The sequence below is a fragment of the Pan paniscus genome, chromosome 14 (genome assembly GCF_029289425.2).
Source record: "Pan paniscus chromosome 14, NHGRI_mPanPan1-v2.0_pri, whole genome shotgun sequence".
NCBI classification, from domain to species: Eukaryota; Metazoa; Chordata; class Mammalia; order Primates; family Hominidae; genus Pan; species Pan paniscus.
In genome coordinates, this window is record NC_073263.2 from 55,153,438 (window position 1) to 55,178,378 (window position 24,941).

The following is a 24,941-nucleotide window of genomic DNA, read 5'->3' on the forward strand; positions in this document are numbered from 1 at the left end:
AAGCCCTTTGCAGTCTTCTGGCTTCCTACTTCTCCAGCTTCAACTGAAAATATTTTAAGATAGCATCCTGTCTCCACTCCTTACATCTCAGTTATACTTGTTTGGTTTTAATGTTTCAAATATAAAATTTATTCTTTCCCCTAGGACACTTTGCACATGGTGTTTCTTTTGAGTCTAACACTTTCCCACCATTTGCCCAAGTACGTGTTACTCATCCTTCAGTACTCCACTAACACACACTTTCATCTGGAAGAACTTACTCTGTCCCCCATTCTAGGTAAGCTCTTCATGTAATCAGTTTCCATAATTCCTAGGATGAATTTTTCGTCACACTCGTTATATTAGTGATGGTGACAATGCACAGGAGAGGATGAATTAAAAATTCACTAGGAGATTATCTATACAGCATTGTTATTAATTGACTATACCTAGATAGTAAAAGTGAGTCGAGGATCATTATGAGTTTTCTGCTTTGTTGATTGGTGGGTAGAGTGCCATTCAGCTTGAGAGAATATGGAGAAAGTAAATTTGATGTGAAGAAAATGAGTTCAGATTTTGTGATGCAGAGTTCAAAAAAGAGGCACCCTTGAAGTAGTTGGATGCATCATACTCACCTAAGAAAATAAGACATTTATGATGGAATTAGAGATTAGAAAGTCACCAAATGTAAATAATAATATAAGCCAAGATTGAAGATAAAAATGCACCAAATCAAAAGGATGTCTAAAGAGTGTGAAGGCAAGAGGAACCCTGGAGAAAACCACTGCTTAGAAATAGAGGCTGGGCAAGATGTCTTCTGCCAGCCCTTTCAGATCTCCCATCTATTCTTTTGCACCCTCCTCTGTGTCTGGGGAGGCCAACGTGTTTGGATCACATAAAATGATTTACTTGCCCTCTAGCTTTATGTACTGTTAACCTGATTGGTGAGGGGAGAACTTGTGAAAACAAGACAAAACAAACAAAACAGACACAGAAGGAAGAAGGCTTTTATTCCTCCCCATTCATTCTTGTGAGTTCTCTAAGTATTATCTATGTCCCATGAGTGAAGGCCACTTTTCCCACAGGGCTCAACCAAATTCTGGTAACCCCTTCCTCTGTTTGCCTAAAATTGGTGAAGCTCACAGCTATTAAACCTAGGCAACTGCGCTATCCTTCTTCACCTTCCCTGCTCACACTTTTGTAAATAGTCACTATATTAAAATCTCCTCCAATTATCCAATTTGAGGGCATGATCTGCTTCCTGCCATGACACTCACTGCCTGACACACAAGCAGCTATGAAAATTCTAGTAAAGGAGAAATGTGTCATAAAAGACAAAGGTAAAAGAGTTTCCGTAGGAACTCCATAGGAATGTTCAATAATGCCAAATGTTGCAGAAAAATCAATTTAGATCTGACAATTAGGAGGTTCTTGATAACCTCGGAAAGTTTTCAACTGAGTGTTAGAGAAGTCATATTATTGTGAATTAAGAATAGGAAAGAATTGAAGAAGGGCAGACAAAAGGTACAAAGTAGTGTTTGGGGAAGCCTGACTGGGAACATAGAGAGCTGGATAGAGGGTCACAAATAATCTGTTGGAAAGGACTTTGACATTCTTATATACTAAAGGGAAAGAGCCAGTTAAGATGAAAGTTCAAATACAATAGGTGAGTAGAGCTTAGTGAGGAACCCACTGCAGGGAGCCAGGTGAGAAAGGATAGTCACTTGGACTAGGCTGGAGGTAAGAGAAATGAAGGGAAATGGACCAAATCAAGTTGTTTTTGAAGTAGAATTATAAAGCAGAATAATGATTACTTCATAATTTCTGCATATTGCTTCAAAATTACTGTAGAATCAACGCCTTTGAAGATTGTTAATTTACCTGGACAGGAATTTCAAACATTTAAAAAAGTCAGAATTATATTTAATCTTCTTATTTTTACAAGCTGGAATTATCTATAGGTAAGAGTTCTTGGAAGTTTTATATTTGTGTTTATATGCCCTTAATTTTTTGGACATTTCTGTAGATATATTCTGATCTTCTCTAATAAAGTACCCATTAGTATACCATATATAACTAATCAAACTACTTATATATAGTATAATATCTTGTCAATTAACCTGTTATATAACTACATGAAATATATTCTTGTGTGTTTTTTATTCTCATTCCTTTAGGCAACAACCCATAACAATTCTCATTTTGCTAATGTAAGAGAACAATATTAGAAATAGATGCAAAGGTTTTAACTGGAACTTAATAGCTTAGTGTTACATGCAAAATCTGTTTTACTTGACTACCCAAATGACAAAACAAGTGCAGGCTGCTGTTTTTCTCCCCTCAGATTAACCCTAGGGAAGCTAGATGTGAAGAAATCAGGGATTCTAAAAACTAAAAACAAGTACAAAAATAATGAAATACTTTGAAAAACACTGGGAAGACTGAAGTCTGTCCTGAACTGGCAATGATTCTTTTTAAAAAAAAGAAAGTCATGTTTGGGAATTTTTCACAGAATGTCAACTTTGCCTTGTCATAGTTTAATGAGTTGTAGGGGAAAGAATCAAATTTTTTTATAAAACTGTTGATATACACCTTGGGCCAATATCCAAAAAGATTTTAATGACTCACAGAAAGTGTTAGAGATTCTCTCTCTCCTTCCCATTTTGTAGTTGAAATAAATATCTGTTTGAGATAGAAAATGCACAAGACCTTGACTGCTGGAACAATTCAGTACTTGACTGCTTAGGAAATGTTCCTAAAGATTGTTTCAAACTTCTAAAAATGGACTACTAAATTTTAAAAAAACAATTGTAATAAATCATTTCTACAAATATTACTTTGCTGTGATAAAAATTTTTACTAATTACAGAGAAATTTGGAAATACACAGTTGGGTCACTTAGAGAAAAAATATCCTTTAGAGTTTCAGGTACATTTGTTTTTCCTCTATGTGTATATTTGCTCACAGTGCTAATCATTTATCCTGAGATTGCATATATTGAGTAAAACTTTTTTTTGCAAGTCTGGTTATTTTAGTTAAGTGGGGACCTACTACCTCTGAAATAATTGACAACTGGTACACCAATATCGACTTTATGGGCATCCAATTATTTGACATTTTAAAGTTTTATCAAAAATTTCCAATATTGTCTGAACAAAAGATGCCATCAGTAGTCTTTGGGAAGCCTCACATGAGCATGAGCTCCTTATTCCCACCTGGCCCACTTCTTCCAGAGAAAACCAGAAGCTACAGTGCAGGCTTTTGATTAGACAGATGATAATTTAGGAAATACATACTTGGAGAAAAGAGTTAAATGTGCCATGATCATGAGAACTATATTGTATGAATAAAGCACCAGAGACTATATGCTCAATAGTAGAAATCCAGCAAATTAATTACTATACACAATTCATGTCATATAATACAAATTGGTAAACAAATTGATAAATTGAACAAATAAGATAATATAGTTAAAACATTCTGTAGCATGAATGGCTTAACCCCTACCACTATGATATCTGCACCCTCTTAAACTCAAAAAAGGGTTTGGGGTACACTTTTAGCCTATCGGAAAATATTTGTAAACTATGCTAGTCTAACTAAAGGAAATTAAGCAGAGCACATTATTATGATTATTACCAATCATAGTAACACTTAGAATTATTGAAATTATTATTACCTAATAGGCTGAGTTAATTCAAGCAATGAATTTCCTCATGATCTCAAATGCAAATTGTGATATTAAATTTAAATTGGCTTTTTTTTTCTGTTTGTGATATGAGTGGGGACTGCAAAGTTTATTTAAGTTGCTTCATTACCCAGAATATTTCACATAATTACCATTAACTATAACAATCTCTTCTCTATAATATGGCTGAAAGAAAAGAATTTTAATCCTGTTCTCAATTATTAATCAGTTTCAGTATCCATTTCCTAATAAAGAATGCGTAATAAAGCACTGTGCCTTTTTCCATGACATCCTCCCCTTTTACAGCACTGATGAAATGGGAATCAAACTACAGGCCACTTACTGATTAGCTGAAAATTTCTAATCATGTCATTTTTGAGTGAGGGTAGTTTGTGCAATGGGATAATCATTTCTTCACAGCAGAATGAATATTGAACAACGATTGGTCGAGAATTTAAAAAATAGACTTAAAAGCAAAACAAGGGGGCTGATGAGGTTTTGTTTTTTTGGTTTTATTGACTGCCTGGAAACTGTGCATTGCATCTGTGCTGATTTTTTTGGAATAATATTCAGTAGAAAACTCCAGGAGTATATATATAAAGAATACAAATTTCTTAAAGTTTTAAAGACTTATATTCAGGATGGCAGAGCAGAGGTGCTGTCGGGGGTAGAAGAAAGGAGTTAGAACCATTTTGCCTTTCCTTTGCCTGCATATTTAGCCTCACAAATAAGATAAATCTAATGAAAATAAGAGGAGGAATATCTCTATTATATTCCTCTTGTGCTCCCCCACGTGTTCCTAAGTGTCTAGCAAGCAGTAAGCAATGAGCAATTATTTATGAGTAAATAGATGAGTCAATTAAATCCTACATTGGATTAAAATTTAGTGTATTTTTTCCTCCCAATGTAAGGTACAATTAAAGTTCCTTGCATGTCCAATTATCAGATTCATAAGTGTGTTAAAGAAAGTTACCAAATTTTAAAATATCTCAATTTTCCTGCTCCAGAGGAATGGAATTTGGCTGTTATAGATAGAAACGAAGATAAGGTGAATCTTTGGTAAGTTTTAAAGGGAAATTGGTTATAATGATCTCTGGTACCAGTATTCTGAAGTGTTATAAAATGTATTGCTTTCTTTATTGAAGTTAGTAGAAATGCTTTTGAAAGTGAGTCAAATATGTTTCTGGTTGATGGAGTTTAAAAGGCTGAAAAGAAAGAATATTGCCTTAAAAAAGAAGCCCCAAGAGCTTTTGTTAGAACTCCATAAATAATTATATATGGGCAAGAAACAATAGAAATAAACTTGCTTTAGTCTTCATCGAATGGTCACTTTTATACAATTGCACTTGTGTTATGTACCAGTACAATCAGCCTTTGCCATAGTTTTTACTCTTCTTAATGAAAACTATCACCACCACCACCACCACCACCACCACAAAACATGCTAGTGACCATGTCAAACGAATGTGAGATCAAATTATGAATTTGAGTGCCAAAATATTTCTTGGTATCAGTGCCAATTCCTTTCTAATATTTACATAACTGTAACTTTATTCAAGGATACTCTGATCACCACGTCTGGGAGTTTCCATATATTTCAGAAATATTTTATTTTTATCAAAAAGAGTTTGAATATACTTCAGGATAATTGATCTAAAAGCCTAGTTCTGGATAATTTAAGGCAATCTCTCTATTTAACTAGTGTTCTTGCTGTTTAATCGTAAACTACTGAATTTTGAATGTTGTGAGCATGTAATTAAGGAAAGTTTACTCCTAGAGCTACAGAGCAGCCCAGCAGTTCTCAGGCAGTGATGAAGTTTACTGGTCTTTTGAAAGTGTGTGCTTATACCTCATAAAACACTTAAGGCCTCTACAAAGTAATTTAGGTGGGTACCAGTAAAATCCAGCTAAACTAAAATGTTTTGTTTTATTAAATCTTAAAGTCATTTAGATGACATTTGTTCTTTAACTTCAGAGAAAACTGAGGGAGTAACACATATTGTTTTCCAAATTAGTCATCAAGCTACATTTAAGTGGCATTGTATGGTACATTAAATGGTATCTGGTAAAACGAAAATTCTTCATTTTGAATTGAGGAGTCTTTTAAGGTTTTCAGAGTGACCATATTTTACCATATAATTTATCATCCAACTGAATATATCCTGAGATTAAAAGAGTGCTTTTCATAGCTGTGCCCAAACAAGCCTAAATCAAGGCTGTTTCACAATTAGACATGTGCCCCAACCCTCTGTTTTGTTGGGGCAAGGAACTTCCATGTAATCTAATAATTACCCATTTGAGCAAATGTGCAAGAATGAGATATAAAACTTGGCTTGAAATATTTATCCCATTTAATCCCTTTCCTCTGATTTTGCTATTATAGCTCAGACTTCCCAGGGCAGCTGCAAGCTGAGAGTGAGAGGAGAATGAGTTACCCAATTAAAAGGGAGTATATGAGCTAATAGTCCAGTTTGCTTTAGCCTAAGAAATACCTCAAACTTGCTCTTATCACTCTGAAATGAAAATCGGCTTTTCCTATTTAGCTCTGAAGTAAACAAAAGTTTGGAAAAAGCCAACTCGATGATTAAAATGTATCCTCCTTCTAACAGTTGGGGCCTTCACTTCCGTTTAAATTGTTTAAGAATCCCCCAACAGAGCAGATCACATCCAACTTCTTGCAGAGCAAAAAGCAACCCTTTGTCACAAGTCTTCTTTTTTTTATATACATATTTTGTATTCCACTGTTTTGTTCCAATCTTCCTTTGTTTTATTTGGCTGCTGAAGCCAGAGCTTCTTGCCTTTGGCAATAAAAGCTTATGAGCAAACATTCTCTGTGCCTTGGAAAGCAAAAGCATCACCCCAGTCTGCACATCCAACTGTGCCCGTCTCCGAAGTCCTGAGCCCTGTTCTTAAATTGGAACCTGAGAAGCTTTGCCAAGATTTCGTGCTGCCAGGCGGACTCCGTTGGGCCGGGCCATATTGATTCGCGTTGGTTCCCCTGTTTTCTGTCAGTTAGTGATCCAGACGTAAGCTTTGATTCCTCATTATCTCAATTGCAAATTCCATGAACACATCATCATGCTGCTAGTGCATCCAGGATTTGAAACTGACAATACCGGATCAATGTCTCAGGGGCACAGCCTTGAATTTCAATACAATTAAATTCCTTGAATGTGAGATTTATCCAGATTGTCATCTGCATTTTTTGCACGTTCAGTATGTGAATCTACCCGCACACAGAACCCAAGCACAGTGGTCCTGTCAGCGCATAACGAAGGAAAAAGACTTGATCGTGAACCTGAGGGAAAGATAATCAAATGTTGAACCTGCTGAGCCTGTTAGATGAAACTGTTAACAAGGCTTGCTCAAATCACCAGGGGAATGCTGTGCGGAGATGAAGATTGGGGTTCAGTTCCGAAATATGTAAGCAGGGTTAGGCTGAATAAGGAGGTCTCAGTGCTCGCTGCTGAAGCTGTGTAGCCAGCCTTTGAAAGGATTTGTATTTTCCCTCAGGAGTCACTTCAGCACACAGATTCACTTGAATCAGTTAAGCTCAACTCAGAAACATACTGACTGCGAAAGTGTCATAAAAGAATACCACATTTCAATTCTGATTTTCACCAAATGAAAACTAAATAACAAATTGACAAAGCAAGAAAAAATAATTTATTTTTGTAATTTAAGAAGATAGACTAGGGAGAAAGAAATAAAAAGCAACAGTTACTCTGAACAGGTGCTATCTACCCTTAGTGGAATAGGAGAGTGGAAGTCACAAGCAACAAAGTGTTCCTGTTAGCAGACTTGACTTTCAATTTCCTTACATGCTTAAGACAATGAGAACTTTACAAACCCACATCCTTCCTTTACTGCACAAACTCAATATACTTAGGCTTTTATTTCACTAGCTCTCCTCCCTGGAGCTCCTTCTTTCCCTACCTGTGACCTCACTGAAGGATATTAATGAATACAGTCAACTTCCCGCATCTGGTGTGAGGCGACTAAGCCTCTGGGACCGATAAAGCATTTGCAGTCCTGGAGTCATTATCAATTTTTATTCGAGATAGTGCACCATTGAAACCAGAGCACGTGTTAAAATTCCTTTACCTCTGAATTTCCTGCTCCAAGAAACCTTGGCCATTCAAATTTGACATCCAAGGTCACTTGAAATACACATTTAGCAATAACCTGTAAAATTATCTGTCATGGAAACATACTAAAATTCGATGGAGGCTACGTGTGACCAATTACTATTGAGAGCAACAATCTACTTTAGTAACATTATATGTTCATTACAAAACTTTAAAATATTTAACTTCTTAGGTAATATAAATTATACAGAAATAAATTTAGTATTATGCTACAGTCTCTTAAATTGGCTTGATTTATTTTTAGTCCATATAAGTCACCTTTACAGAGAAGAAAAACTATTTCCTAAACAACATTCATTTTTAATTTTTATTTATGCATAAAGACTTGTGTACATGTGTGCATTTTGAAAAATGCTGAAAAATACAGGAAGTTTAGAATGAGAAAACTTGACTTACAGCTCAATGATGGAATTTATATTCTTGCATGATAGTGAGAAATACCCTTTAACCTCTTATTGCCTCAGAAACTATATCTACAGAATCGAAACAATTACAATACCTGTCCTTCCAAACTCAGGTTGTTTAAATTAAGTAATATGATTTCCATGGAAACATTTTATAAATTTTAAAAAATTATGCAAGTTTGTTTTAATATTAACTACACTATAATTCACAATTTCAGGAGCCAAAATTTGTATAGTTAAAAAAAAATCTTATCAGAAGGGGTTTGTATTATAGACAGAAATCTCTTTGAAACACTGGTTTTTTCATTATATTTTCTTGACCAAGGAAGTGAACTCTACCCTAATTTTACCTGAGGAATTAATTGAATTTAATTGAACAAATTTCTCTGACACCCAGGCCTTCCTCTTTGGTGACTTCTGGATACCCATGAAGCCTAGCCAAAACAAATTCCTACCACCTTGATAACTTCTTGAATGATTCTGTTTCTAGCACATATTTCAGACTAGAATTTTTTATCTCACCTAACCAACTGGCCGAGGACATTTTCAAAGACATTACATAGTTTGAGTTTAAGATATTAAAAACAGAGATTATTATCTTCATGTTGTAGCTCCCACTCATCCTTCTGCTATGTTCTACCTCTATGATACCAATGTTTTCACATTGTTTAAACCAAAAGAAATTCAGGTATAATCTTTGACTGTTCCTCATCTTCACGATTTCATAGCTCCTTAATGATGTCGTTATATCCAATTCTACCTCCTAAATGTCTTCTATAATTAGCCCTTTTCTCCTGTTCTATTCCAAGCCATCAAATTCCTTTGTCTGGACCATTACAACAACATCCAATTTGGACTCTGCCTCTGTACTTACCTCATAGGAACTCTTCAACTTCAATAAGGGATGCAATTATCAGAAAACTACCTTCTACAACCTTATTTGGGCATTTATAATGTTTTGATATGATTTTATACAACTGCTCTTATTTGTCCTTAATACGTGAAGTATTTCAATATAATTTTTTGAATTGGAATTTTATAAGCCCCTATACATTGTTGTTGTTGTTGAATAAGACAATGAATAAGAGGATGAATGTCTGAATGCATGTATGAATATTTGTAATTAGGGCTATTTAAGACAAGTAGAAAGTGAGATAAACAACTATTTTAAGTTTGTTGAGTAGAGTTTGGTAATGTAATATAGCTCAAGTCTATAACATCTCCCTGACTTTTGTTCATCTATGTTAGGGTTTCTCCACCTTAGCACTGCTGACATTCTGGACCAGATAATTCTTTGTTGTCCAGAACTATTCTGAGCATGGTAGGAAGTTTAAAGCATCTCTAACCTATATACATTAGTACTCAGTCTCCTACTATAATTAAAACTGTCTCTAGACGTTGCCAAATGCTCCCTGGAGAGCAACACACTTCTAGTGGAGAACCACAGACCTATGGATTTGGCTGTCCCAGAATAAAAGTAAATAAGGAGAGGAAGTGTGAGGAGGAATTATGTTGCTACATCTGGTTATCTGATAATCTATCAATGATTATCCACACTGATGACCTCACAACTAAATATTTGGGAGATTAAAATGACTCCCAGAACAAGAGTTGGTAAGGGACTATGCAACCTTAGCCATTTTCAATCTTTCTTTGGATCAGTACGAGGCCCAGATTTCAGAACCTATCTAGGAATAAAGACCTGAGATGTGTCTAATTTAGACTCAGAACCTAATTTTGGTAATTGAGGCAAAGGGCCCGAGAATACCACCTTCATATGATATGAAAAAGTAGGTTGGTGCTTTAGACGTGGCAAACTTACCTGACTTTAGTTTAAATGGACAAATATCTCCAGAGAGTGTCCTTTCTATTATATACTGTCTATCCTCTACAAGGTTCCCACACCTATCAAAAATCATAATAGGAGGATTCTGAATGTATATTAAAAATAAACACAGAATATTTATTATTGAAACAACCGAGTTTTTAAAAAATTGAGCTGATTACAAATCAAATAGTTACAAAACTTTATGATAAGACACATATGAATCTCAGGAATACACACAATTCAAGGAATAATAGTGACAGCCCTTTAATTGACCCACCAAGAGGTAACATTCTAGAATAATTTCCTTATCAGGGAAGAAATCTACTTTTTAATATCAATGCTCTGTGGCTGCTTACCATATCAAGAAGAATTATACTGCAAATAATCATGATCTGGACTGCTTTTGTCTGTGGCTGAAGCTGAAACCATCCAATTAATATATGGTGTTCAGGGAAAATAGCTCATTTTAAACCAGGGTCTTAGTCAAAGGAAAGGACAGCCTTTTATTAACTTTGTCCCTTGTCTCTAGACATATTTATTGCATTCTTCTGGAAGAGAAATAATAGAAGCTCAGCTATAAGACCATGTGTGCAAAACAGAAAAAATCTCTTAGCTGCCATGAATGAAAATGGCTCTGTCACTTGATGGGAAACACTACGGTTTTAAAATTTGAAAATGGTTCACAAGATTCAGAAATCTCTCTTGTAACATATAGTCATTAGATGATGAAAAAGAAAATTATATGGAAATGATAATATCTTGATTTTGTCCATGCACATGGCTACATATCTGAGTTTGGTTCATGTATATATTGCTAGTCATCATGGTCAGTAAATTTTTATTATTTATCTATAAAATATTACTCTGACACCATACATTTAAACACAATCTTAATATATTTATCTGACATAACTTCATGGTTCAGTTATACTCCTACTTCACTTTAGGTATTTGGTGTTTGTTATAAAATGTAAGTCTTTATCCATTATTATTGTTATTATTGTTTTGAGACCGAGTCTCGCTCTGTCACCCAGGCTGGAGTGCAGTTGTGTGATCTCAGCTCACTGCAAACTCCACCTCCCAAGTTCAAGCAATTCTCCCTACCTCAGGCTCCTGAGTAGCTGGGATTACAGGTTCTTGCCACAACACCCAGCTAATGTTTGTATTTTTTAGTACAGACATGGTTTTGTCATGTTGGCCAGGCTAGTTTGGAACTCCTAACCTCAGGTGATCTTCCCGCCTCTGGCTCCCGAAGGGCTGGGGTTACAGGCGTGAGCCACCGTGCCCAGCCCATTGTTATTTATTATATCAACTACTGTCATTCATTTTGTGGTTTTTCCATATGTGTCAACATTTTTCCAGTGTCTTAATATGGGATTCTGGGAGAAAATTATGAAGTACAATTTTGGTTCATGCCCAAAACATTAACTGAGAAATATAATATTGTTAACATATCTTATCCAAAATACTGCCCAGGGAGCTTGGTATTTGGGTGCAGAAGCATGAGCCAAAATTGTGGAGTTAAAGGCAACTACCCAAAAGGCAGCCTGTGAGAATAATTTTAAATCAACACTAGGCAGAGTGGCAAATTGTGTCATAAATCTGAATATATTTGGTAGCTTCAGTAATCCTGACAATTGTCAGACAGAAGTCCTAGACCTGACCCGCTTTGGTGTAAATGAGTCATATATTTACAATGAACTAACCACCATAGTGGTGGGATGGACTATGTCTGACAGCAAACTGAGAATACGGTTTCTCTTGCCTGAACAATATGGCTTGAAGGTAACTTATCCTGGGTGGTAAAAAAACAAAGTGATAGACTTGAGAACATAGTAATAGTCTCATCTTTTTCTTATTCATCACTAACAAATTGGAAAAACAAGAAACATTTTGATCATTGCCTCCTTACATATATCTTTTCTTAATAAAGGATTTACCATAGTCCCTAGAAAGAGGTATCTATACCAGTAAATATATCTAAGTTGTTCTGGCATTAGCTGTTTTCTATTTTGAAAGTTTCCAAAGAAACTGGAAGTTGTTAGCAGGGAATAACTCTGGGAAGTAAATGAAGGGGGCTTTCCCATTTTTACTTTTCAGTTCTCTATACTGTTTGAGTTTTTATAGTAATCTTAATAATTTAACAAAACATAAAGGAATAAAAGATAAAGGTTTTTAAAAAGAAAAATAACTACAAGAGTCTTCAGGTTCATTGACTTTTATTGGAACAATGAAGAAAACTTGTAAATAATGCTAGTAAGCCACTGCCATTTACCTTTAAATTATAAAACATGCATTTCCAGTGGCCTGGATAAGGACAAATTTTCAGATATAAGGGAAAAAAGTTTATTCATTTAATTTGCTTCCTTGTTCTATCTGATTTTTTTATTATGTCAGGAGGCATCTGGAACTTTTTTATGATGAGGTTGTGCATCATAAAGGTCTTTTCTAATGTCTCCATAATCTGTCATTGCAGTCTGGAGGGATGAGAACCATAAATTTGGCATGCTTCTATAAAAATAGACTTGATTATTCCTAACTCATAGGATTGTGGGGATTAATTGAGTTAGTAAAGCTTATAAATGATGAGTGTTGTGCCTGGCACAGAGTAAACATTCAATAAGTTTAGTTGGTGACTGCTTCAAGCTGAAAGTAAATTTGAAGAGCATGAAATAAAACATTAGGGTAATAAATAATAGATTTTCATGCAAAGCCACATACTCTTCTCATAATTACACACTGCATCTCAGGACGTCAGTCATGATTTTGCTATGTTAACTCTCTTTTTGGGAATGTTGTCTGCTTATCCATCTTCCCCTCAACTCCTACCTTTTTTTCCATACGCATTAAAATAATTCTTACTCTGTTTCCTCATAATATGTGTCCTCAAACAATAAATATGAGAATGACTGGTGATTTCTTTAAAAAAAATCCAAAATATTTTTAAGACCAAAGAAATATTAATTTGTATTGTACTTATATCAAGTGAATGTTTGGCAAAGAAACACTTAGAATAGAGCTGGATTTATTATATAGCCACTCCAGTTTAAGTAAGTTTTCAGGACAGCAGGCATCTAAAATAGAATAAAGAACTAAATAACTTGAAAGGGTTTTCTTGTTTGTTTTGTTCTGTAATTTGGATTTTGAGAAATTGGAAATAGTGGTATAATACTTGAAGATAGATTGTGATAAAGTAAAAATGTAATCTATAAACACTAAAGCTATAAATAAAATAACAAAACAAAGAATTATAGTTAACAAGCCAACATAAAGAAAATAGTTGTAAAAAATGCTCAGTTTAAATGAAGGCAGACAGAAATGGAAAAGGTAATAAAAAAAGGTTGTAAGTTAATAACTCCAGTTAAAAGAAGTTGTCAAACTGAATAAAAAACTATCTTCAACAACATACTTTCTCTATATACATACAAATAGTGAAAAAGAGTTTTAAATGATATACCATTTTCACACTAAAATAAGGCTGGAGAAACTATATTAATATTAAATAATGTAGATTTCATAGGAAATATTGATATAAAGATATAAACATTGAATAAAGATAAAGATATTGAAATAGAAACACAAATAAGAAAATATCAATGAAACCAAAGGCTGACTATCAAAAAGGTCAATAAAACTGATAAATTCTCGCAAAAGATTTGGAAAAGCAAGAAGGTGAAACAAAGTAGATGTCACAAATTATCAGGATAAGAAATGAGAAGAGTGATTGTATCACAGATTTTACAAATACCAAAGGGGAAATAAGGGTATCAGTATCTTCACAACAATTTTATGCTAAATATTTGTCAACTTAGATGAAATGGACACAATATCAAAGCTCATGGCTTTTCTTCATCCTTGGCAACATTTGCTAAGGCCAGGCTTTTTAAAGAATTACAGGTTTGTTGGTGAGGGTGTAGAAGAGTCAGAACTCTCATATACTGCTGGTAAGAAGGCAAAATGGTACAACCACTTTGGAAAACAGTTTGACAGTTTCATAAGATGTTAAAAATAACCTTCCATTTAACTGAAATATTCTTCTCCTTGTTGTTTATCCAAGAGAATTGAAAACTTATGTCCATACAAAGATTTGTCCACAACTTCATAGCAGCTTTACTTGCAGTAACCAGAAATTGAAAACAATCCAAATATTCACAATAGATTAATGGATAAACAAGTTCTGGTACCTCCATACAATGCAATATTACATAGCAAAAAACAAAACAAACCAAAAACTATAGAAGCAACAACAAAGATGAATCCTGAAATAGTTTTTCTAGAATGAAGCCACACAAATAAGAATAGTGTATTATTTTATTTACATAAAATGCTAGAATATGCGAACTAATCTATAGTGGCACATTAGCTTGCCTAGGGAGTGGCATGAGGGTGTTATTACATAAGGATATGAGGAAACTTTTCTGGGTAGTAGATATGTTCATAATTGACTATAGGGGTGGTTTCACAGGGTATACACAGAGTATAAATATATCAATCTTAGCAAATAATAAACTATAAATATGTGCACTTTATTGTATATCTAATACTCTCTTTTTTGAGACAGTCTCCCTCTGTCACCCAGGCTGTTATGCAGTGACATGATCTTGGCTCACAGCAGTCTCAACCTCCTGGGTTTCAAGGGATTCTAGGGCCTCAGCCTTCTAAGTAGCTAGATTACAGGCACCTGCCACCACAGCCTGCTAATTTTTGTATTTTTAGTAGAGACGGGGTTTCGCCACCTTGGCCAGGCTGGTATCAAACAAAGCCATTACATACACTATTGCAGCTGTAATTATAAACATATCAAATGTTTGCAGTCCTACAATTTGTAAATTATTTTAATTTCTTCTAAAAAATGGGATACATGTGCAGAATGTGCAGGTTTGTTACATGACTGTGGGTAGCAATTTGTTTGCCTGTACAAAAATATTCCATTACCATATTTTAATTAGATGCTTCTTAAAGCATTTTGAAACATAATTTTTTAACAAAATTACAAGTCACTGGAACTATGTTTTAATTAGGTGCTTCTTAAAACACTTTGAAATAGAATAAAAATTTTTAAAAAAATCACAAGTCACTGGAACTATATTTTATGAAGAGATATACACTCGATTAATTTGTTTTTGTGGTTTGTTTTATCCTTGATGCATTGTTGTAAATGATTAATGACACAAGTCTTAACTTTTCTTCTTACCATAAACGATTGCCTAATAGTTTGTTTCTATTGTCTTAGTATTTACGGTTAAAATAATCACTGATAAAATTTTTAACAAATTTTCATTGTTTTATTTAATGATATCCACAGTATGAATGCTTTTATTATTTTTCATGGTAACCATAGATTTTAAAAGATAATTAGTTTCAATTTATTCTCATGATATGTCTAACATGACTTTACATGAACATAAAGTGTAGCAACATTACCTTATTTCCAGAGAGTTTTCTAGTTGAAAATCTACATCTATTGGTGGAGCTTCATAAAATAGACTAAAACCATGCAATTATGCCTTCCATGGTACCAATATTTGTATTCCTACAGCCTACTGCATGTAATGTCTGTTGTGCTGTTTAACTGTCTTCTGATAGAGATTAGAAGAGGGAACTGTAACAGCTGAAATGCTAACCATTCTTTGGAGAGGAGAAGGCATAAACGTTCCTTTTGTGATTTGACTAATTAATATTTCGAGCAAATTTAATGGCATTTTATTAGTTTAGTGAAATGTTGAGTCTTCTTTCAAAAAGGAACATATGTAAAGTTACATACTAATTATCAAACTTAGACATATTTTATGTTTGGATAGAAAATTATGCTGGTATATTTTTATAGATATTCTGTATTATTCTCAACCTTTATTGAGAGAGGGCTACAATTGTCAAAGGTACACGTATCTTCTGAGTAAAACTGCATAGGGGAGAGACAACTTTAGCACTTGCACTACAACAGGAAAATTGATAAAAGGATTACATATTTAGAATAAAACTTTATTTCCTTCACAAACTAATACATCACTTATTAATGGGTGTATGAGCTATGGATACCAGCTAACATTCTATAGTGGTTTTACACTCATAACTACCAGAGAAAGAAACCAAACATACCAACTTATTCTCACATAGGCACAGATACACAGAGATGCCTAAAGCCACTGAGCTGACAAGTTTCATTCTCAGCTGTGCTGTAATACGTAAGTAGATTCTCAAGATTTTCTGCCAGTATATGTAGCAGCATCTATTTCCTTATTTTGGATAATGTGAGAAAATATTTGTCATCTGAAATTACAGGCAGTCTATTAGAGAGATAATATATAACCTACAGGTCCACAAGCACAGACTCCATTGTATAAGCTCAATTCTAAGACATCATATTATGATGTAAATAAGGCATGACAGGAAACATCTCTCCTGCCTGACACCATCAAATCTTTTTTTGATATAAACAGATCATTTTGCTCATTTCTGAAATTAATACTATAGATATAGTAAGGGCAGAATTTCTGATGAAAAAACTGAGCCTAGAATTTATTTTATACTTTGAGAGGCTTAGCAATTTGCAAATGTTACATTTTCTAGACTGGGATAACTACCTGCTGGTTGGAAGATAGTTCAAGGAACTGCAGGATCCAGAAATGGAAAATGTATGTTTTTGTAGAAGAGATGAGAACACAGTTTATGCCATTTATTTTAGCAGCCATATTAAAATTTTTGTCCAGTTCTAGAACTGGGTACTTTGCATATAAATACATCCCAATTATAAATAACAACTACCCTACAATTTCTTCTGAGTTCTGAGTTCTGAGTTATGGTGCCATCTTAAAGTGACATCTATAGAAATAGAGTATCATTCCTTTCCATTTGCCAGCATTTCTGTGTGCAGGTAAAATTGATATGCTGGTTTCCACCCCTCTAGATAATTTAAGGTTTACCTCGAGGTGAGAAAGCATATATTTTTGGATGATATTTATTTTAAATTTTGTAGAATTGCTACTGGGGGTGTGTTTGATAATGGCATATTTTCAGCTTTTATCAGAGAACATGACAGAAAATACATTCTTACTGCATTTATTGCAGAATATTATTGACACCATTGTTTATTTTATATCACACAGCATCCTGATGTAAAATTCCACTTGAGAAATTTCCTGTTGAGTCAGTGCTAAAATGAACTTTGCTTCTTCTGACAATCTCGAATGTTTTTGATTCTTTTTGAAATTCAGAAATATGTAGATGTTTACTTCTCCCTTTTTTCCCATTGGTGACACATATTATAGTTTATTGCTTAACATATTAGTATATATGATTAATTTATTTCTGTACTTTCAAATTTAATATCCTACCTTTATTTATAAATGTATGGATTTTGACATAGTAAAAAGAACTAGTTGTATGCCAGTCTTTAAAAAGCCATTATTGACTTCTAAATATTAAAACTGTCTATACAAGCTAAAGTTTATGTGAAAACTGAATCCAGTAGAACTTTCAGAATTATGGTATTAAAGTCTATCTTTGAAAACAGAACATAGTTTGACCACTATTCTATTTTTTAAAAAATACATCTTTCTGTCTCAGTTTTTCTTCAACATACATCTTAGTTATTTGAAATTGATGTTGAATGAGATGGTTATATAGAGACTATTAAGGCAGGTAATCTTTCCTGTGCTGGTGAACATTGTTTTATTGTCCTGTTTCCAACAAATAGTTGGGTCTGTCTGCTAATTTGTTTTCCCTTTTATATTAAAAGTACTTTATTGAGGTACAATTAATTTATGATTTACACACAATAAAATACTCAAATCTTAAATATAAAACACAATGGATTTTGACATACGTTTACAACTGTTAAGAAATCTCTTCTATCCAGGGGGATATCTTTTCAATACCCTTTCCCTGAGGTGTTCACTGTTCTGATAGCTATAACAATGATTTTCATCCTATCTGTTCTTAAACATGATGTAAAAGGAAACACACAGTATGCACTCTTTCTTATTTGACTTTTACTCAACATAATGGTTTGAAGTTTATTCACATTATCACACTTTGTGGCTTGTTCCTTCTTATGAGTAAGAATTCTATGATTTAATTAATCTACTATTTATGGACATTTGGATTGTTTACACTGGGGACACTATGAATAAAGCTACTGTAAATATTCTAGTAAAATACTTCATGTGGACATATGCACTTATTTCTTTTGAATATGGCAGTGGCTTATAAGGTAGGTGTGTGTCAGACTTTGTCAGAAAGAACCTAACAGTAATAACAGTGCCATTTTGGACTCCCATCAGCAATATATAAAAATTTTTAGTTGTTCCACACTTTACCATTTAAATATTGTCAAATTTTAAAACTTTATGCATTTGTTGTACATATCATATTTTATCACAATTTTAATTTTGCATTGATTTGATAACTAATGCTTTTCATATGCACATTAGCCATATGGATATTTTATAAAAATGTTTGTTCAGGATTTGCTGTTTTATTGGACTATTTGCCTTTTCATTATTGATTAGTTGGATTTTTAGAAATTTTATTACATATAGTCTAAGTGCTTTGACAAGTGTTTATATATGCACACAGGGGTATATATACATATATGTATATATATGTCATTCATATATAAAATATTGCAGTGACCTTATCCTGTAGATAGCTTTCTAATTTTACAATTTATTTCCCACTAGGAGGCATTTTATATTCAGAATAGCTTGGTAGAACATAATGTACATGAGATGGGACATTGTTATTAAAAGAAACTGTTTTCTTTTGGTGCTTCTAAGTTTTCTTCATTACTGTATAGACTGAAAATGTTTGTGTGACTTTCTTTCTCTACCCAGCCATTCCATAAACCGTGAATTGTAAATTCCAGGTGATGTTTTTTTTTTGACAATAAGTGATTTGGAAAGATCAGATATATCCTACTAAGGAATCTCTTATTCCCCTAAAATAATTTTTTTTCTGTATCTTGCTTTTAGTAAATACCATTATTAACATGATCCCAAATAGGTCGGGTCAAAGTTAATGATTTCCTAGAATATTTCCCAGTGTGGAAAATGTCATAGATCCATTGTTAACTCTTTACCAGTTGCATTTTTATTTTTATTCAACTCAAAATATTTCGAATTTCTATTGTAATGTCTTCCTAGACCCACTGAATGCCAATAATTTAATTAATTTTCAAATACCTGAAAAATCCCAGATATCTTCTTGTTATTGATTTATAATTTTTTCTGTTGTGGAGAGAAAACATTCTATATGATTCAAAGTCTTTGAAAGTATTCTATTCTTGCTTCATGACTGCTATAGTTTGACTATTATCCACCAAATTTCATATGTTGAAAACTTAAATATTAAATTCATATGTTGATGATATTTACAGGTGAGACCTTTGAGAGGTAATTAGAATGAGATAAAATCATTGGGGTGGTGCTTCCATGATCAGACTTGTGGCTTTATAAGAAGAGCAAAAGAATTCTGAGCTGGCAAGCTTTTGCCCTCTCACCCTGTGATGACCTCTGCTATTTATGATGCAGCAGGAAGGCCCTTAACAGATGCTCGTTCCATGGTTTTTGACTTCCCAGACTCCAGAACCGTGAACCTGATTAACTTCTATTGTTTATGGGCTAGCCTGTGGTATCCTGCTATAGCAACAGAAAACGGACTAAAACAATGGCTAATATATGGTTTTTTAGGGGGGTGGATATTTCATGTGCACATTAAAAGAATGTGTATTAGGTAGTTATTTGCATAATGCTTTATGAATGTCTATTAATTCAAGTCAGTTATTGGAATTATTTAAACCTCCTGTAAACTTATTTTCACTTGCTTATTTTACTTACTATTGAGAGAGTGGTGTTAAAAATCTCCAGTTATGACTGTGTATCTATTTCTACTTTTAGTTCTTTCACTTTTTTTCATACCTTTGAAGCTATGTCATTAGATGACTACACATAGGTACATTCATATTTAGGATTGTAATATCTTCAGGAAATGATACTTTTGTTATTACGCTATGTCCGTCTGTTTCTAGTAATACTTATTGTCTTAAAATCTATTTGTTCTGATATTAGTATAGCCACATCTGCTTTCTTTTCCTTTTTTATTGTATACACATTCATATTTTTATATTTAAGATGCCATTTGTGAAAAGCATGTACATTTGACCATTGAACAAGTGTTTGAACTTTGTGGGTCAAAGATACACACACTTTTTTCAATAAAAGTTACACTGAGTGTGCCTGCCTTTTCTGTACCCCCTTCCACCTCCTCCACCTCTGCTACCCCTGAGACAATAAGATCAACCCCTCCTCTTCCTCCTCTCTCTTGGCCTACTCAACATGAAGACAATGAGGATGAAGACCTCCCTAACTACTGTGTGTTGCTCAAGGGTCAACTATAGTTGTTTAGCTTATTTTTTATGTCAATCTAATAATCTCTATCTTTTAATTTGAGTGAATTCATTTGCATTTAATGTAATTGCTGATAATTTTGTCTATTATCTTGTACTTTGATTTTATTTCCTTCATCTTTTCATTAGTCCTTTGTTCTTTCCTAATATTCTTTGATCAAGTGAATTTTTTTCAGCATTCTAACTCATTATCTTTATTGACTTTTTAGTTACAAATCCTTTTTTAATATTCAGTGGTTATACTAGAGTTTAGTTTATATTGAATTAACATAAAAATTCCTGAACTATAAAAGAATTATATAATAGTATAATTTCATTTACCCTGTCATTCTAGTCTCTGTAATATTGTTATCATATATTTTACTTCTACATATATTTTTAAGCCACAAAAATGTTGTTATGCTTGCTTTAAATAACCAATAGTCTTTTTTCAAAAGACCATTATGTATTTACTCCTATATTTATCTTTTCGAGTACTTTTTATTTCTTCCGGCATATCTGGGCCTTCGTCTTCTATAATTTTTCTATAGCATGAAATTTGCCTTAGCATTTTTTAAAGTACAGATCTGCTGGTAATAAGTTTTCTTCATCTTTTGTCTGAAAATGTCTCTATTTGGCTGTTATTTTCTAAATACTTCTTGAGATATGGCTTATATAGATGCCATTACATTCCCTTATTTTAATTATACACTTCAATAAATTTTAATAAATTTACAGGATTGTGTAACATTCTCATAGTCTATTTTCACTTTGATAAAAATCCCTCATGCCAATTTACAGCTAATCCTTCTTCCCAAACCCAGTTCCAGGCAACCACTAATCTATTTTGTTTCTATAAGTTTGCCTATATTAGACACTTCATACAAATGTAATCAAGCAATATACTATTTTATGTCTGCATATAGCATAAATCTTTATAAATTTATTTCATGAGTAACATATCAGTATTTAACTGCTGTTTATTACTCAATAATATTTTATTCTACGGGTATACAAGTTTCTTAAATATTAATTTATCATTAATTAATGATTGACACCTGAGTCATTTCTATTTATTGGTTATTTTGAATAGTGCTGCTATGAAAATTCATGTGAAAATGTTGGGGTAAACTTATGTGTTCATTTCCCTAGTTATATGCATAAGAACGGAACTGGTAGGTCACATAATGTATTTTTAAATTTTAAGTAAAATGCCAAATATTTTCCAATATATCAATTTAATATGTAAAGTTTGATATTTTCTTATACATATACACAGTGAACAGATTATTATAGTCAAACTAACAATATCCATGTCTTCACATGGTTAACTTTTGCGTGTTTGTGGTGAGAACACTTATGCTCTACTCTCAGTAAAGTTTACATACACAATACAATATTAGTAATTGTAGTCTTCATGCTGTCCTTCACATTGCTAGAGGTTATTCATTTTACATAACTGAAACTTTGTACTCTTTAACTGACATCTCCCCATTTCTCCTTGCCTTTTCCTCTGGTAACCACCATTCTACTATCTGTTTTTGTAAATTCAACTTTTAGGATTCCACATATAAGTAATACTATGAATTTTTTTGTGTCTGGCTTATTTTACTTATCATATTTTCTCAAGATTTATCTATGTTGTCACAAATGACAGGTTTTCTATTTTTAAAGGCTAAATAACATGGCATTGTATGTATATATTCATGTATGTATGTTTTTAAACACACATACACACACACACCCCATTCATCCACTGATGGACAGAGACTGTTTCCATATCTTGCCTACTGTGGATAATGCTGCAGTGAACTTGGGAGTATAGGTATCTCTTCAAAATACTAATCTTATATCATTTGGATATGTACCCAGAAGAGGGATTTCTGGTTTATATAGTTTTTAATTTTTTGAGAATCTTTCATACTGATTTCCATCATAGCTGTAGCAATTTACAGTCCCACCAATAGTGTATACAAGTTCCCTTTTCTTCATATCCTCACCAATATTTGTTATCATTTTGTCTGTTTGATAACAGCCATCCTAGCAGGTATGAGGTGATATCTTGTTGTAGTTTTGATTAGGATTTTCCTGATGATTAGTGATAATACTCACTTCTTCATATACCTATTCGCTATCTGTATGTCTTATCTGGAAAAGTGTCTATTCAAGTCGTTTGCCTATTTTTATGTTAACATTATTTGGGTTGTTCTTATTGACATATATTGTCATTATGTATTATTTATGTATTGTGGATATTAACCCATTATCAGATATACGGTTTGAAAATATTTTCTCCCATTCTGTAGGCTGTGCTTTCATTTTATTGATTGTTTCCTGTGCTGTGTAGAAGCTTTTTAGGTTAATGCATTCCCATGTGTTTACTTTTGCTTTTGTTGCCTGTAGTTTTGGTGCCAGATCCAAAAATTCATTACCAAGCCCAATACCAGATTGTAACTTACGTTGTTTTTTTTTTTTTCTAAATTTTAATGTTTTCAGATCCTACATTTAGGTCACCCATTTCAAGTTGATTTTTGTGTATGGTGTAAGATAAAGTTCAAATTTTGCTCTTTTGCATGTGGATATCCAGTTTTCCCAACATCTTTTATTGAAGAGCCTCTCTTTTTCCTTATTATGTATTCCTGGTGCCCTTGCCAAAATTAGTTGATGAAATATGCACTGGTTGATTGCTGGGCTCCCTATTCTGTCTTATTGGTCTACATGTATCATGGTTTTTACTGCCAGTAACATACTGTTTTAATTACTATTATTTTGCAGTATAATTTGAAATAAAGATGTGTGATAACTTCAATTTTGTTGTTTTTTCTTAAGAATGTTTTGGCTATTCAGAACCTTTGTGGTTCAAGACAAGTTTTAGGATTTTTTAAAATATCTGTGAGAAAATGCTATTGGGATTTTGATAGTTATTGTACTGGATCTTACTTCAGTCTTGGTAGGTTGCATGTTTCTAGGAATGTATCCATTTCTTCTGCATTATCCAATTTGTTTACATATAGTTGTTTATGTTCTTTTTATTTCTGAGACATCCCTTGTAATGTCTTCATTTATTTTTATTTTACTTTAGACTTACATAGGCTGGAAGTAAAAGGATGGAAAAAAGAGACTCCACACAAAGGTAACTAACCAAAAAAAGCAAGAGTGGCTCTACTTACTTACATTATATAAAACAATACAATACAATACAATAACAGGAGGCAAGTACGAGGTGTCAATAGCCTACTTTAAATAATGGATAGAATATTCAAACAGAAAATGAATAAAGAACAGTGGATTTGAACAATACTATAGACCAAGTAAATGTAACAAAATATACAGAAATTTAGACCCAATGGCAAAAGGGTGTACATTCTTTTCAAGTGTACCTGAAATGTTCTACAGGATAAATCACATTAGGTTACAAGGCTTAACAAAATTAGGAAGATTTGAAATCATACTCTAACATGTTGAATGAAACTAGAAATCAATAACAGCAAGAAAATGGACTAATTCATAAATACAGGGAAACTAAATGACACATTACTGAACAATCATTAGGTCAAAGAGGAATCAAAAGAGAATTTAAAAATATCTCTAGACAAATGAAACAAATACATAGCTTACTAAAACTTATGGAATCAGCAAAAGCATTAGTATCAGGAGGATTTGTGGTGATAAAAAAACTGCATTTAAAAAGAATGATCTCAAACAGTCTAACATTATAACTCAATGGATGAGTAAAAGAACAAATTAAGCCCAAAATTAGAAGAAGGAAATAATAAAGATCAGAACAGGAATGAATCAAATAGAGAATAGAAAAATCACCAAAACTGGTCTTTTAAAAGATGAAATTTTAAAACCCTTAACAAGACTAAGGAAAATAGTTATGCCTCAAATACATCACAAATGAAAAAGGAGACTTTTTCCCTTTCCACACAGAAAACATATTCCATAATTTTCTACTTTCCATTTTTCTCCTGACAAGTCAACTGTCATTCTTGCTGTTTTCCTGCATGTTTTGGATGTCTTAAGCTTTTCTATGTTTTATCAGTATTTAACAATTTTACTCTAATGTGTGTAAATATAATCTTCTTAAAAATTTGGACCTACTTAGGATCTGCTAAACTTCTTGAATATGTGGATTGATGCTACTTATTAAAAATTGAAAATTTCAGTTGTATATTTTCAATCTTTTTTTAGTAATTTTCTCTCTCCTCTCATTCTGGGACTATATATGTACACTTGTTACATTGTTTGATAGTGTCATTCTGAAACTGTGTTCTGTTTATTAATATACATTAGTGGTTTCTTCTCTTTTTCAATTTGGGTGATGTCTATTTGACCTTTTGGTGAAATTATGTTTTTGCTTCAAACTGTATGCTATTAAGCTATCAATATATTCAACATTTCAGATATTTTATTTATCAAAATTAAAATTTTAACTTGTATTTTTTTAGTTTACATATCTCCTCTGAGGTACTCCATATCCTAAATTGTATAGATATATTCTTATTGT

General features: G+C 32.9%; 1 long non-coding RNA gene across 1 annotated transcript in view; it reads left to right on the forward strand.

The window, feature by feature from the left end:
• The first annotated feature begins 202 nt into the window (after positions 1-202).
• The window catches only part of LOC130540745 (uncharacterized), a 63,510-nt gene continuing 38,771 nt past the window's right edge, over positions 203-24,941 (forward strand). The window contains exons 1-2 of the long non-coding RNA XR_008954736.2: positions 203-277; positions 23,514-23,564. This is a non-coding gene — a long non-coding RNA (uncharacterized LOC130540745). The remainder of the gene's footprint in view (positions 278-23,513; positions 23,565-24,941) is intronic.